At 48.2% G+C, this 15,710-nt stretch overlaps 1 protein-coding gene and 1 non-coding gene across 5 annotated transcripts in view; one reads left to right on the top strand and one right to left on the bottom strand.

The window, feature by feature from the left end:
- ANKRD11 (ankyrin repeat domain containing 11) overlaps positions 1-15,710 on the bottom strand; it is a 225,046-nt gene that overhangs the window by 151,063 nt on the left and 58,273 nt on the right. The gene's annotated exons all lie outside the window — the stretch shown is intronic.
- On the top strand, positions 14,325-14,432 carry LOC135271888 (U6 spliceosomal RNA). Its single transcript, XR_010340015.1, has one exon. It is a non-coding gene; the product is annotated as a U6 spliceosomal RNA (small nuclear RNA).

Raw genomic sequence — 15,710 nt, 5'->3', positions numbered from 1 at the left:
ACTTGAAAATTAGGAGGATAAAGGCATGAAATCAGACAAAGTGACGCAAATGCCAACAGTGAGAACGGCCCCAAAGACACGCCAGGAGAAGCTACAGGAAGGACAGGGCTGGGCTGTGCAACGCCTGCCTCCCTCCCACAGGAGGTCCGGCTCCACAAGACCCAAGCAGTGTGGCAGAGTTCACAAGCTCCCCGAGCAACAAACGCCACCTCCCTGCTTGGCCTTGCAAGGCTAAAACAAGCCTTAATAAGGAAAGAGCAGCTCTGAGGGTCACTTAACACACCTGAAATCCTGACCAACAAAGACTTAAGACCAACTTTTTAGAAAGCCTAAATCAGGCATACAGATGACCAATTTAATTCTAGCTCTTAGTAAACCCACAGAATTCCAAATCAGCATCATATTCTAATGGCAAATCTCAAAAGAAAACATGAATATCTTGTTATCTACCTGTCTCTGGAGTTCACTGTTGGCCTCACTATTTATGATCAGTGTCATGAACGCTGGAAAACAGAGAAGACAGAGAAAGCCAGGAAGTGGCTGATTCACTTCACTGACAATCGCTTAGTTACTCGCAACCTCTCACAACACTCATCTGTTCTGTTTCTACAAAATGAATGATCCAAGTGGTGGCAGACTTCAGGACACTGGTTACCAGCCTGTCTTTTGCCAAGTAGGAACCTCAGAATCAGATACAGCTCCATGAAGAAAACCGTTCTCTTGATAAGCAACAAGGTCCTCAATCAATCAATTTAGCAGAGCTGCATGATACAAGATCAATATACAAAAGTCAGTTGTATCATCATCATACACAAGCAGTGAACAATCTGAAAAACATTAAGAAAACATTTCCATTTATAACAGCATCAAAAAGAATATTTAGCAACAAATTTGACCAAAGAAATGTAAAACTTGTACCCTGTAACCACAAAATACTGCTGAAAGAAACTGAAGACCTAAATAAACTGGGGACAGGGAATCCCATGTTCATGGATCAAAAGACACAGTATCTTTACTACGGCAACACCCCCAAGGTAACCTAATGATTCAGTGCAGTACCTATCAGAATTTCAACTGCCTTCTTTCAAAACTAGAAAAGTGATCCAAAAATCTATACGGAATCGTAAACCTCTTAGATACTACAACTTACAGAACTATACAGGTTTTAAACTCTGAGAGTATAGAAGACATAATTGAAATGTCTAGGGGTCGGGCATGCTGGTTCACACCTGTAATCGCAGCTCGCTGGGAGGCAGAGGCGGGAGGATCACCTGAGGTCAGGAGTTCAAAACCAGCCCGGCCAACATCAGCCTGGCACAACCCCATCTCTACAATAAATACAAAAAAATTAGCTGGGCATGGAGGCACACAACTGTAATCCCACCTACTCAGGAGGCTATGGCAGGAGAACTGCTTTAACCTGGGAGGTGGAGGTTGCAGTGAGCAAGAGATCGTGCCATTGCACTCCAGCCTAGGCAACAGAGTAAGACTCCATCTCAAAAAAATAAAAATAAAAATAAAGCACTGCCCCTAAATGTGTACTGTTCTATTAATGTAGAACGTGAGCCCACAATAATTTGTACAGCTCAACATCTAAAATGCAATGAAGAGAACTGAAATGAGCTGTGCTTACAGGTGTGAGCCACCACACCCTACTCCTAAATGCGGGCTGGGGGAGGGAAGGGACTGCTCTGCTGCTGAGTAACAGCGGGATTCTCAACTCTCCTGCTCAGACCTTCCAGTACACAGCAGGTACGTTTTCCCTTTAATAAGGACAAAGGTCAACAAATGCCCCTTCGATGAGTGACTGACTGGAAAGGATTCCACACGGCAGGCTCTGTCCCCGCCCAGCTAGACCTGTCCACTATCTTGAAACACTACTTTTCCAGTTTCATTAATGCAACCTGACGGCCAGCCACTCTAACAAAAAAAAAAAAAAAATCACCAAAATGAATTCTAGTTCTTCCTAAAGACAAGCAAAAGGAGTCTGCTCCTTACATATGATGCTTCATAATTCCTGTCGAACATCACCATATGTTCACTAGCTGTGCCTGTGCTCTTCTCTTCCCATTCTGCTTTCTCCTGCATCACAAACCAAGCCCCTGCAAGCCTTGAAAGTGGGTGGGTGGGTGGGCGGGGAGGGACAGAAATGGCCACTCCTAGGGTCAGCCTAAGCGCCCTCCCAGCCTCCTCTTAAGACCAAGGCGCCACTGACTCAACACGGCTTCCGGAAGCCTGGGGTTTACATCTTCTCCTTCCTCCTGTGTGCACTCAGTGAAATCCTCTAATCTCCATGGAGTTTCCACATAAAACCTGCTTTTTTGTTTATTAAGAATTGCTTACAGAACTCTCAAGCAGCAAAGGCAAAGTACAAAAGACAAATACAAACAAGCTGGCCGGTGAGTGAGGCAAAATGGACATCTTTATCCACATGTCTGCATCAGCTCTGCGTTTTTTCGGCGACACGTCCCATGTCTGGCAGAGTCCTGGCAGGCTGCATGGGCTGAAGAGCAAGCAAGCTGGTGAGTGGCAGCCCCTCCCATCACCACCACTAGCCATGCCATGGTGACCACACGCCCAGGCACATCCAGTCTGTGCTCTCCACACACCGCCTCATTCAACCCTCACGACAGCCTGTAAGAGATGCCACCTCCATTTTTCTTGTGAGAAACATGGAATATAACTGGCACTCATGTGGCACAGCCTGGCAGTGGCATTTAACCTACAAACCACTTTCTCTTCCCAGGCTTCTGCTCCACCATTCCTGGTTTCTCTTGCCATCTTTGCTTCCATTTTGTTTCACCTGCTAGATCTCCTTCCTCCACCTCCCCGCTCAATGTCATCATCAGCCATTGCCTGGGCACTCTCACCAGCCTCTGGCTTTAACAATACGCTGCTGAATCCAAGCTCAGGCAATCAGAGCTCCCTACTGAACCCACTGCACCAGTGTCCAAGTAGGGACCCTGTCAATCAGAGACAATGTTCTCACTGAGCTCAGCTCTCCTCTCATAGCCTGTGCACATACAGAGCACAGAGCGCTCACTCCTTCCTGTATCCCCTGCCCTGCTGCAGGGCACCCACTGTCTAACTAACCCTCCAAGCCAGAAACCAGCTGCCTCCTCCTCATCAAAAGCCCACATACAAATCCTGTCCATTCCAGCTCCTCCCCATCACTATCACTCCTCCCTACTGCCACCGCCCTGATTTCTAGATCAAGAGTGTCTCAGTATTTCTTTACCTGCATTACCGTAACAACTTAACTGTCTCCATCTCCAGTCACACCATCAACTTACTCCCCACAGTGCACACCTGATGCACTCCTTATTTACACCTCAGTTTGGTGTACGGAAGTCACTGAGCTAACAAGGAGTATGTTCATGTTTTACGTCGTGGCACAGTACCCATACACATACACACAACTGGAAAACAAAAGCTCCTGCCCCACGTGGGACACGCTCCAGTGTTTCCCTGGGCTGGCGGCCGCTGTTTGTGACCTCAGGACTCGTCGCCGTGGCAGCCACCTCCCCAGCCTCTGAGCAAATGCCTTCCAGTTTAGGGGGGTCCCTCTCCCTCTTCCTAGAAAGCCTTTTTCCACTGTGTCCACCTGGCAAACTCCCATTCATTCTTCAAAGTCAAGCTCAGGTCTTGACTCTCCTCCTTATACTTCTCAATAGTCTTCAAATTCTCTAGAGGGACATGTATTGCTTGTGTTATTTTCATACTATGTCACCTCCATTCGTACACTATCACAGTGTGGTCCTGAGCCCAGGAGTTCCAGACCAGCCTGGACAACATAATGGGACCCCGTCCCTACACAAAAACAAAAAAATTAGGTATAGAGGTGCATGCCTGTGGTCCCAGCTACTCAGGAGGATCGCTGTAGACTGTGAGGTCAAGGCTACAGGGATCTTTTATCACGGCACCACACTCCAGCCGTGGGTGACAGAGTGAGACCCTATCTCAGCAAAACAAACTAACTAACAAACATGGACATAGGGCCACATTGCGTAGAAGCACTGCCGTAGTCAAAGCGGCTGTCCCTTGGCCTCTGAGCATTTTACCCTTTCGATCCATTCGGCTTACAGTCTTTGGAACAGATGAAAGTTCACCTCAGATAAATGTAGCTTATTGAGAAGAGTAATTTCGAAATTAAAAAGCTGGACAGTAAGGAGCCCTCCCCTTCAAGAGGGTTTCCTGAGAAGCCCCAGCTGAGCGGCCGTGACTAGCTGGCTCCTGCATCCCTGAATAATTCAAGATTTTGGCCTTAGCATATGGATCCCTCCAAGTTCTTTAAGTCTGCTCACCTACAAGCTAATTAGCACATTTCTAGGAATAAAGTATCCATTTTCTCCTCTGCAGACTTTCCACTTTCTGACAGCACAAGACCCTAACAGTATGCCAAGTTCAGACTCCTTTTCCTTCCCACCTCACTACCACCGATGGGCTCTCCAAATACACCATTCGGTACAGAAACACAGTGTTGGTCACCGGTCCCAGCTCAAGCAACACCACCCTAAAGCAGCAGCACCTAAGGAGCAGGCTTGGACACGGGGACCGAGCACACCACATTCTCCAGGCCCAGCCCCAATGTGGAGAGAAGAGGGGCTGCTCTCTGCTTCAGAATCCAAGAACTCCTGAGAAAACAGCTATGTGAACATCCGATACTAGTAAAATTTGATTTTTTTTTTTTTTTGGAGTTGGAGTCTTGCTCTGCAGCCCAGGCTGGAGTACAGTGGCATGATCTTGATTCACTGCAACCTCTGTCTCCCAGTTGAAGCAATTCTCTGCCTCAGGCTCCCCAGTAGCTGGGATTACAGGTGCACACCACCATGGCGGGCTAATTTTTGTATTTTTTAGTAGAGACGGGGTTTCACCATCTTGGCAAGGCTGGTCTTGAACTCCTGACCTCATGACCCACCCACCTTGGCCTCCGCACCAAAAAAATAAACACGGACATAGGGCCACCTTGTGTAGACGCACTGCCATAGTCAAAGCAGCTGTCCCTCAGCCTCTGTGCGTTTTACCCTTTTGATCCATTCAACTTACATTCTTCAGAACAGATGAACGTTCACCTCAAATAAATGTAGCTTACAGAGAAAAGTAATTCAGAAATTAAAAAGGAAGACAATAAGGAGCCCTCCCCTTAAGAGGGTTTCATGACGACAAACCCCAGCCTGTCATGGCCCAGCCATGGAATTTACAGGCGTGAGCCACTGCGACCAGCCCTAACATATGATTCTTTTTTTCTTTTTCTTTTTCTCTTTTCTGATAACAACATCTGAGAATTATAAGCTTTAAACACATGATTTGTTAACCACGGTACGAGGGGGAGGAGGACATGGACAGGATACTGGCCTCTAAATACAGAAGTTTCCAGCTCCTAGGTGGTTACTCAGAGAAGGTGCACCTAGTATGTCACCCACAGACAAGGTAGGATACCCATCTACCCTGCCCGGCCTGTACCACCCACAAGAAATAAACAACAGGCCCAAATGCAAACAGGACCTACAGAAAGGCCACACGGCAGCCACACCCCAGTGCTTTCAAGGCCGCACTCACCCATGGTGCGCCCTGCACACACTCACCTCCTCAAGACGCTTTGGATTGTGTGTGTCTGAGGGTAAAGGCTGAAACTTATAAAAAACATCACTGACCTAGCCCTTCCCCACCCAAACTCCCAATCATACAGTTGTAGAAATAATGGCCATAAAGCAATTCTTCTCTAACTTGAGAATTCTCACACCCTTCTTCTCCAGGTAAGTCAGAGAGACCAAGTTTGAGAAAGAAAGCCATAAAAATGGGAGAGTCCAGCGAAGTCACTGCAGCCAGGAGAAGCAGCATCATGCAGTCCTGTGCCTCGCCCCTGCCCAGTCCTGATCCCTGCCCAGACCAGTGCCTCGCCCCTGCCCAGTCCCGTGCCTTGCCCTGCCCAGTCCTGACTCCTGCTCACTCCCATGCCTCGCCCCTACCCAGTCCCGTGTCTCACCCCTGCCCACTCCCATGCCTCGCCCCTGCCCAGTCCCGTGCCTCACCCCTGCCCAGTCCTGTGCCTGTCCCGTGCCTCACCCCTGCCCAGTCCCGTGCTTCGCCCCTGCCCAGTCCCGTGCCTCGCCCCTGCCCAGTCCCATGCCTCGCCCCTGCCCAGTCCCGTGCCTGTCCCGTGCCTCACCCCTGCCCAGTCCCGTGCCTCACCCCTGCCCAGTCCTGCCTCTCCCGTGCCTCACCCCTGCCCAGTCCTGTGCCTCGTCCCCGCCCAGTCCCGTGCCTGTCCCGTGCCTCACCCCTGCCCAGTCCTGTGCCTCGTCCCTGCCCAGTCCCGTGCCTGTCCCATGCCTCACCTCTGCCCAGTCCTGTGTCTCATCCCTGCCCAGACCACCTGAGGCCCACTTGTCACTGTGAGACTGCAGAAGCATGCAGCCTGTCAGTGGCTAATCAGCAGAAGGAAAGCTGGCCCAACAGTCCGTGTCTATAAATTTCACAACGGATATCTTCTGGGATCCAAAATCTGTTTTTGTTAAAGAGTGGCATGTGGGACGGGTGCAGACTCACAAAGGCACACCACACACACCAGGTCTGAAGACTCTGGCCAAGGTCTTCTGGATTCTAGTGGCCCCATGTTTGACGAGTGTCTAATAACTGAAACAGGAAAAGCCTGGAGGGAAATGCAGCAAGCACCCCGGGTGTCTGGGGCAGCTATGCCGTGAGGAAGTTATCCTCTAACTGCTGAGACTGCACCCAGGCACAAGAATACCTGCAACAACCTGAAGTACCCATGCAGACGGCTGGCTGAAGCGGGGTGCGGGCCCAGGTGCAAACACTCACCTAACGGGAGCCCAAGACCCACTGACACACCCACAGCCACTGGCTCTTCACACACAGATACGCTTTCAGTCTGTCTGTTCAAGGAACAGGAAGCCTTTTTCACTTCAATTTCCACATTCAGGTCAACATGCTGCTGCAGCCCAACACCTCTCAATCACTGCAAGTTTCCAGGACAGCCAGTAGTGTCCTGGGGCTGCTCTGAACACGCCCACTGGACCAGAAGGTGCGGCAGAGAGCAGAGGGGATTCTGCACTGTCAAACACATTCTTCCAACAATCTGACTGAAGACCCTCGGGGCAAAAGCAAGATTCCCCATTTGGGAAAGCAGACTGAAATATTTTTCTATCAAAACATGGTAATTCAGCTGGGCATACTGGCTCACGCCTATAATCCCAGCACTTTAGGAGGCTGAGCCAGGTGGATCACCTGAGGTCAGGAGTTCAAGACCAGCCTGGCCAACATGGTGAAATCTGTCTCTACTAACAATACAAAAATTAGCTGGGTATGGGGGCTCACACTTGTAGTCCCAGCTACTCAGGAGGCTGAGGCAGGAGATCCTTGAACCCGGGAGGTGGAGGTTGCAGTCAGCCAAGTTCGCACCACTGCACTCCGGCCTGGGCGACAGAGTGAGACTTGGTCTCAAAAAGAAAAAAAAAAAAGATAATCCAAGTTTCTCCTGGCAGATGACACTCATCAAGAAAGACAAGCAGAGAGGGTAGGATGTGGTGGATGTAATCACGCCTGTAATCCCAGCACTTTGGGAAGCCAAGGCCGGTGGATCACGAGGTCAAGAGATCGAGACCATGCTGGCCTTCACGGGGAAACCCCATCTCTACTAAAAATACAAAAGTTAGCAGGGCATGGTGGTGCATGCCTGTAATCTCAGCTACTTGGTGGGCTGAGGCAGGAGAATCACTTGAACCCAGGAGGCAGAGGTTGCAGTGAGCCAAAATCACACCACTACACTCCACCCTGGTGACAGAGCGAGACTCCATCTCAATAAAAAGAAGGAAGGAAGGAGGGAGGGAAGGAAGGAGGGAGGGAGGGAAGGAGGGAGGGAGGAAAGGAAGGAAGGAAGGAAGGAAGGAAGGAAAAAAGAAGGAAGGAAGGAGGGAAGGAAGGAGGGAGGGAGGGAAGGAAGGAAGGAGGGAAGGAAGGAGGGAGGGAGGGAAGGAAGGAAGGAGGAAGGAAGGAGGGACGGAGGGAGGGAGGGAGGGAGGGAGGGAGGGAGGGAAGGAAGGAAGGAAGGAAGGAAGGAAGGAAGGAAGGAAGGAAGGAAGGAAATTCAAGCAGAAAAGACCACTGTCTCTAACAGCAAGTATTATATAGGAACCTCCGAGATCACACCACTACACACTCCATCCTGGTGACAGAGCGAGACTCCATCTCAAAAAAAAAAAAGAAATTCAAGCAGAAAAGACCACTGTTTCTAACAGCAAATATTATACAGGAACCTCAAGCAACACCTGCCTTGGGTGTCAGGACAGAGCAAAACAGGAAGGCTGCTCTGCAGGCGCAGGACTGACACCTGCGGAAAGGGAAGACGCACCGGCCTCAGCAATCAGAGTCCCTCTTCCCGGAATGACTGTTCCTCTAAGCTGCTTCTTCAGATACAAAATAAGAAATAACTCTCAACACTAACAAGTAAATGTAGGATACTTGCACGCCAAGAAACTTCTGCTACATTTGTGTTTTAATAAAATGATCCTAATCACCTGAGGTAACTGTGAGGGAATTAGTAACTCCACAATTGTCAGTTCAGAGAACCTTGAAGGTTAAAGAATGGTAATGACATTAAGTTTTGTGTTTTCCTCTTAAATCAACTTATCTTCTTTCTTAAGCTAATTCAATAGAATTCTAAATTTAACATACATTTATCAACCACATCTTTTAAAAAGAGAGAACAGTCGGAAACTCAAAGTAGTTTGCTTTAAACAAAAGATGGTCACAGTTGATGAATTTAGAACATTTGTCCCCAGTCTCCTAAAAAGTGACATGAGGAAGGAGACATCACAGAAGAAAACAACGACACATACCCAAATGGCATCAGCCTGGGTGCAACCATTTTCACAACAGAGAAAGAAACGAAGCCAGATTCCTTGAGAACAGACCCTCTAACCTAAACTGTGAAGAAAGTAATGCCCACTTAGTAAGAGGGGCAACAACAGCGGACTCCCATTTCTTGAACCCAGCATGATGCCAGAATGTATCCTGTGACAGAGAATTTTTTTTAAAAGCCACCAAAAGAATACCAGTAAGTGAAAGACTTTGGTATTCTCAGCATCCGCTTCCTTCACTCTAATGTTCCCAACACCTAGTGCAGCAAACAGGCTGGCTCCTCCAGCCTCCCACTGACTCCTCCACACCCCTATATCCTCTCTCCTCATTCCCCTCTTCTCCTACCTGCTCTTCTGTGCCTCCCCGTCTCTCACTCAGCAGCCCCTCACTCTCTAGCGTGCCACCATCGCCCCTGGGCAAATAGTCCTCCAGAGCTCTCTCCAACCTGACATCTCTCCCAAGAGCCCACTCACCATATGTCTGGGGGGCTATAAAACCCGTGGGCTCAAGACTAGAGACGCTGTCCCCTCAGACCAGCTCTCTCTGGCTCCTCCTGTCTCGCAGGGAGGCTGTGCTGCCCGGCTACTCTCACTTCTCTCTGGCCTCTGCGCCTCCACGTGTCTGCTCCTCTGCCGTGCCTCTCCACTGCTCCTAATGCCACTCCCAGCTCCAGCCATCCAACCTCCAGTGCACCTCGACACTGTGCCCAGCTGAATCTCCTACAGGTCAGTGCAGAGCAGTGCATGATGCAAACTAGGCCCAGGGGCTGTGGAGTCTGACAGCCGGAGTTAAAATCCTGGCCCTGCCCATATACTGGTGGGGTGACTCCAAGTACATTCTAGTAGCCTCTATTGTTCCTAGTTTCCTCATCTGTAGAAAGAAAAATTCCTGGATACAAAAGATAAGATGAATATATACAAGTCCATTACATTTCTAGACACAAACACCAGGCACTGTCCACCATGAAGACAGGTGACGGTGTCTCAAGGAGAGCCCGCTGCTGGCCAGCACGACACCACAAGCTGGGACGCGGCAGGAGCACTGGAGACGGCATGAAGGCATGAACTGCGTGCACGGCCCAGGAGGCGGGGACAACCGGTGTTTGCATGAAGACTAGGAACAGGTGGCTCCTTATCTCACAGCATACACAAAAGTCAATTTAGGATAGATTAAAAGCTTAAATGCAAAGGGCAAAAGTACAAAATGTGCAGAAGGCATAGGAAGCTATCTTTATGGACTTGGGATAGGGAACATTTTTATTTTCTTTTTTGAAACAGAGTCTTGCTCTGTCGCCCAGACTGGAGTGCAGTGGCACGATCTCAGCTCACTGCAGCCTTCACTTCCTGGGTTCAAGCAATTCTCCTGTCTTAGCCTCCCGAGTAGCTGGGACTACTGGCATGTGCCGCCACATCCAACTTTTTTTTTTGGGGGCGGGGGGGGCGGTATTTTTAGTTGAAATAGGGTTTCACTATGTTGGCCAGGCTCGTCTTGAACTCCTGACCTTAACAATCCACCCACCTGGGCCTCCCAAAGTGCTGGGATTACAGGCATGAGCCACTGCACCCGGCCAAGAAAATTTTCTTAAATAAGAGATAATGGGTCATGATCCACAGTTTGAAAGGCATTGTCCCCCAAGAACCAAGCACAATCCCTTCAAAGTAAAAGTATTCACATCTCAAGTCATCAAATGTTACAGCATTTAGGAGGCCAAAGTGGGAGGATTGCGTGATCCCAGGAGTTCAAGGAGTTCGTGATCACACCACTGCACTCCAACCTGAACAAAAGAGCAAGACCCTGCCTCAAAAAAAAAAGATTAACCTTTTTCTTAAGAAAAACAAAGCCCAAAAAAAAGGAACTGTATTCTTCCATTCATATCAAAGGTAAAGATCACAATGGAAACTCTCAGCGTGGCACGCTGTTCAAATGCACGTGCATGCACAGTCCCAGGCAAAGTCTTCTTTCCCATCCGCAGCACTGAGGCACTGAAGGTTCACGTCAGTCCCACTGTTTTTAGTAAACAGAAAACTTTTTTGGAAGATGCTGTTTACAAGTATATACAACTGAGTCCCAAGCACAAACATATATGACCTCTTAGTATATAAAAATTTAAAAAGAGGTAACACTAAATTAATGATTTTACTTCGAAAGAGATACAATCAAATACAAACATTCCTTGACTTGTAATGGGGTTACAACCCAATAAACCCATAGTGAAGTCAAAAATCCTAAGCTGACCCATCGTTAAGTGAGGGACTATCTGTATACTCTTTTAGTGCCAAAAACTACACCAAAGAAAAAACAAGTGTCAAAGTTCTCCATGTAAAACAGGGACACAGGGATATGGGTGAGAAAATCCATCCAAAATGCAATGCAGTATTTAGGATGAAGCTGAAACACGCCACAGCGTCTCAGCAATCGAGGTTGTGAATACAACCACAATCAGCAAAGAAAAGCTTATTCTATTCTTCATCTACACTGCTCACACACAACACCAAAGGTGTTCATTCTCAACACAACTCTGCATACCTTAGAACTCTGTGGAACGTTTTCATTCCCAATTATCACCAAAAGAGCCAGTCATAAGCTCAACAGTAACACCATACACAGTGCAGCTGACCTAGACTGATGGGCGACCCCCAGAGAAGTCCAGAGCTCCAGCTCCTCTGCACACACGCACAGCAGGAGGCATGCATCTCTCACAGGTGTCGGGGCCGAGCCACAGCCCACTACCTTAGCTCCATGATCTGTGACCTGACTCTCATGAGGAATCTGACAAAGAATCAGACACTCAGAGGAAATCATAGCCTTTCAGGACTGAGGTCTAAAACACTGAACCTTCAGCCCAGTGCTCACCCCGCAACCATCTCCTTGCCTCCTCCTCCTTCTCCAGTCCTCAAGGGGATGATGGCAGTTCACATCAAGAGGCTTCCTCCAAAAGAATTCAGAGTGCTGTGATTCAAAATGAACATTTTATTAATATATTCATGTAAAATGTACATGTTTCCTGGAGGGAGGGTTAAGTAACAGTGGAACCAGGAAAAGCAAACCACCAGAAAATGTCACGGGCTGGGCATGGTGGCTCACACCTGGAATCCCAGCACTCTGTCTGGGAAGGCTCAGATGGGAGGATCAGTTGAAGCCAGAAGTTCCAGACCAACCTGAGCAATATAGTGAGACCTCATCTTTATAACAACAAAAACAGAATAAAAAAATAGCCAGGCATGGTGGTATGCACTTGGAAGCTGAGGTAGGAGGATTGCTTGAGCTCAGGAGGTCAACACCGCAGTGAACTGTGAGCACACCAGGCTGTGAATACCACTGCATTCCTGCCTGGACAACATGGCAAGACCCTGTCTCAAATTCAGGGGGAAAGGGAGGAAAGAGGGAGAGCAAGAAAGCAAAAGAAAATATAAAGCACAAACTCAGGGCCCCAAAAAATCCAACTCACAGCAATGCGGGTAGAGCCCTGGAGAAGCCACAGAGGACGCCCAGACACCACCCAGTAAGGGGCTCCAGAAAGGGGGATGCCTGCCTCCAAGGCTGCCAGGACAGAAAATACATCCACATGGCAACAAAAGGCACATGTGTGGCTGTGTGGCTGCGTGAGTGTGCATGAATCCTGGTACGGGTATGTGTGTCACAGTCAAAACGGAAAGAGAACGTGGATCGTGGTTTATACAGATTAACTTTCCTTGCTATGCATGTGCTAAAACTCTCCAGAGTAAAGTTCTAAAATATTTAAATGAATTTTCATTCTGAAGAGGCTAAAGAACGTCTCAAAACAGGCTCTCTTACACAGACTCTATTACAGACTTTTTTAAAATCTCGCACATCTACCATCAGAATACGTTCCATCACCGAACAACAAATGCAGTCATCAAAAATTCTTCAGAGAAAGAATTATTCAAAAATATGCAAACCTGATTCTTAAAAAATTAAATGTACCCCGCGTAACTGAACACTGGCCACAAGCAGGAATCTGTGATCGCAAGATGCTGGCCGACTATGGTGCTCACCAAAAAGGCGCTTTCCCACACGATCCATACAAAGACCTTTCCCAAAGTCACCAGACCTCAGTTCAAACCACTCAAATCCAGTCTAGAAATGAAAAGTCTTTGCACTGAAAGCAAAATCAAGGTTAGCTGTGACTAAGAAATGAACTCTGTAAAAAGTACTGAACATGAATTCATCAGTATGGCAAAGGTTTGCGCACAGTGAGCACACGGCACACGGCGTGCAGTGCACTGGGGGAGGCCACGGGGCCGGGGAGGCTCAGCAGAGGGAGGACACCCCAGCTGACGACGCACCGCCCGCTGGTGCCAGCGCCTTGGGGAACATGGCAGGTAACGTCTACCCTTTCCTGACTAAGGATTTAATTTCAATATTCTGTAACTCTACACTCTAAAAACACCATTAGAAACTATGTTTGGAATGTGATAGAGAGATGCAATAGTGCTTCTCCAAAAAATGCTTTTGAATTTGTCTCGGAAAACCGCCTGTTTAAGAGAAACCAACACTCTTTCCCCGTTTTGGCTCAAACTGGATCCTGAGTAAAGATGATCCCACAAACGCCCTTTTATGCACAGCTACCCCCACACGCTGTTTGCTTCTGATTCTGTCTCTCTCAATACCTCTAGATTTTAGGCCAAAACAAATCTCTATTTCCACCAGCTGGACTGTATCATTCAGGAATGGTTTTATACATTGAAGACTCATTTCCAAATGAAGCCTGATGCTCCAGGGAGGAGGCCTGTGTTCCACAAAGGGCAGGTGCTGCCAGGTTAGTCCTTTCTCCCCATTACCCACCAGGAATGTCGCTAGATCCTAGACTCTCACGGCAAGGTTCTGCTGGCTGCCCTGTGTTCCCAGTGGCAGGAAGTTGTATGCCCCATTCTCACCTCCAACCCCATCATGGCCTCCATGCCTGACAAACCTCCAGTGCTCCTGCCTCTTACAGCACAACCCGGTCACCACTTTCCGCAGGCCCTGACAACGTCAGCAAACACCTCACCACAGTACCCAGGCTCTACCTCTTTCATTACAAACATAGCAAGGATTTTTCCTCCAGTCAGGAAACCGTTCAAATGTGAAATATTTCTTTTTCTTTTACTCTTATATTGTTGAGACAGAGTCTTGCTCTGTCACTCAGGCTGGAGTGCACAGATGCAATCTTGGCTCACTGAGATCACCATCTCCCAGGCCCACTGCCTCAACCTCCGCAGTAGCTGAGATTACAGGCATGTGCCACCACACCCGGCTAATTTTTGTATTTTTAGTACAGACAGGTTTTCACCACGTTGGTCAGGCTGGTCTCAAACTCCTGACCTCAACTGATCTGCCCGCCTTGGCCTCCAAAGTGCTGGGATGACAGGCGTGAGCCACCACCCTAGCCTCAAACATGAATGATTTCAAATTGAACTTCTCATTGGCAAGCCAAGCATGACATGCTCGCTCTGGCAGCACATGTACTAAACATTCTAACAACACAGAGAAGATGAGCACAGTCCCTGTGCAATGATGACATGCAAATTTGTGAAGCATTCCATGCTTTAAAAAAAAACACACACACAAACTGGGACCTGCACTGCAAGGTGCCTTCCAAGCAGTAAAAGACAAGAGATACAAAGGTGCACCCATTCCCACAGCAAGCACCACCCTGCACCACCCACAGGGAAGGACGCCAGACAAACACCTACAAGCTGCCTGCCACTCATGGAAAATTCTTTCAGCAATACCCTCTCCACCCAGAAGGCTACCAGACCTGTTAAGCCTTTTCAACCAGTTTTTGCAAGCAAGAGAAATGAAATGAAATTCTTAAGAGCGGCAACACCCCTTTTTTAAATGTAAAGATACACAAGCAGGATTAATTAACTAGGGGTGAAAAGTGATGACCTACGACCAAGAGGCGTCAAGAAACATCTGCACAGAAGGTGAAGCAAGGCCCAGGGGTGCAGAGCGAGCCTGCCGGGAGGACAGAGGTTTGTCCCGGAGGACAGCACCCACAAAGCCTGTGCCAACTACAGCTGCCGTGCCGCGTCAGCGCCAACACCAAAGGAGAGCTGTACAGAGACAAATCGCCCTGTCAGACTGGACAGGGTGGCAAAGACTCTGCAGACCAAGAACACACTTTATGTAGTACGTTGAAACTCACCACGGCAGGGACAAAGGTTGATGAAAAGTTTAAATATCAAATAAGTAACTCACTTAGGTGTTTTACAAAAAAAAAAAAAAAGGGAGTTAAATAGTTTTTGTGTTTCTGCATAAAATACTAATAAGACTCAGAACAGGCAGCTACTGATACGCGAATTTTGAAATTACCAGCAGAAGAAGTGACACTATGCGGCGTCCCTCCAGATGTAAATGCAGTGAGCAGAAGACAGTCTCCATGAAATTAATGCCTCAACTACAGTGTGAACATGCTGCCGCTCACTGCAACTCCCATACAGGACAGAATCTCGCTGGCAAGAGCAGCTGAGAATTAAACATTTTATTTGGCCTCCAGAAAGTACCAATGGCCTACTTTTAAGGAGGGGATGCAGGGTAGGTTTTGCCATCAGCATCCCTGGAGCTAGCCCAGCCCAGGACTTTCATGTCACCGGAAATCCAATCATAATACTTTCCCCACTGTTTCTTCTCCAAAAGCAAGGAAAAGAAAAGCTATGATGAACCACTTCTGGTTCTATCGGCATGCAAGGCTACTACTCTCAGAAGTTCTAGTCCGGGCGTGCTGGCTCATGCCTGTAATCCCAGCACTTTGGCAGACAGGAAGGAGTGGCTTGAGCCCACGAGTTCAAGACCAGGCTGGAAAACAGAGCTATCCCATCTCTATT

Source organism: Aotus nancymaae, unplaced genomic scaffold (assembly GCF_030222135.1).
Source record: "Aotus nancymaae isolate 86718 unplaced genomic scaffold, 86718_ANA_hifiasm-v0.15.2.pri h1tg000095l, whole genome shotgun sequence".
NCBI classification, from domain to species: Eukaryota; Metazoa; Chordata; class Mammalia; order Primates; family Aotidae; genus Aotus; species Aotus nancymaae.
The sequence above is the reverse complement of the archived record's forward strand: the minus strand, read 5'-3'. Positions and strand labels throughout refer to the sequence as shown.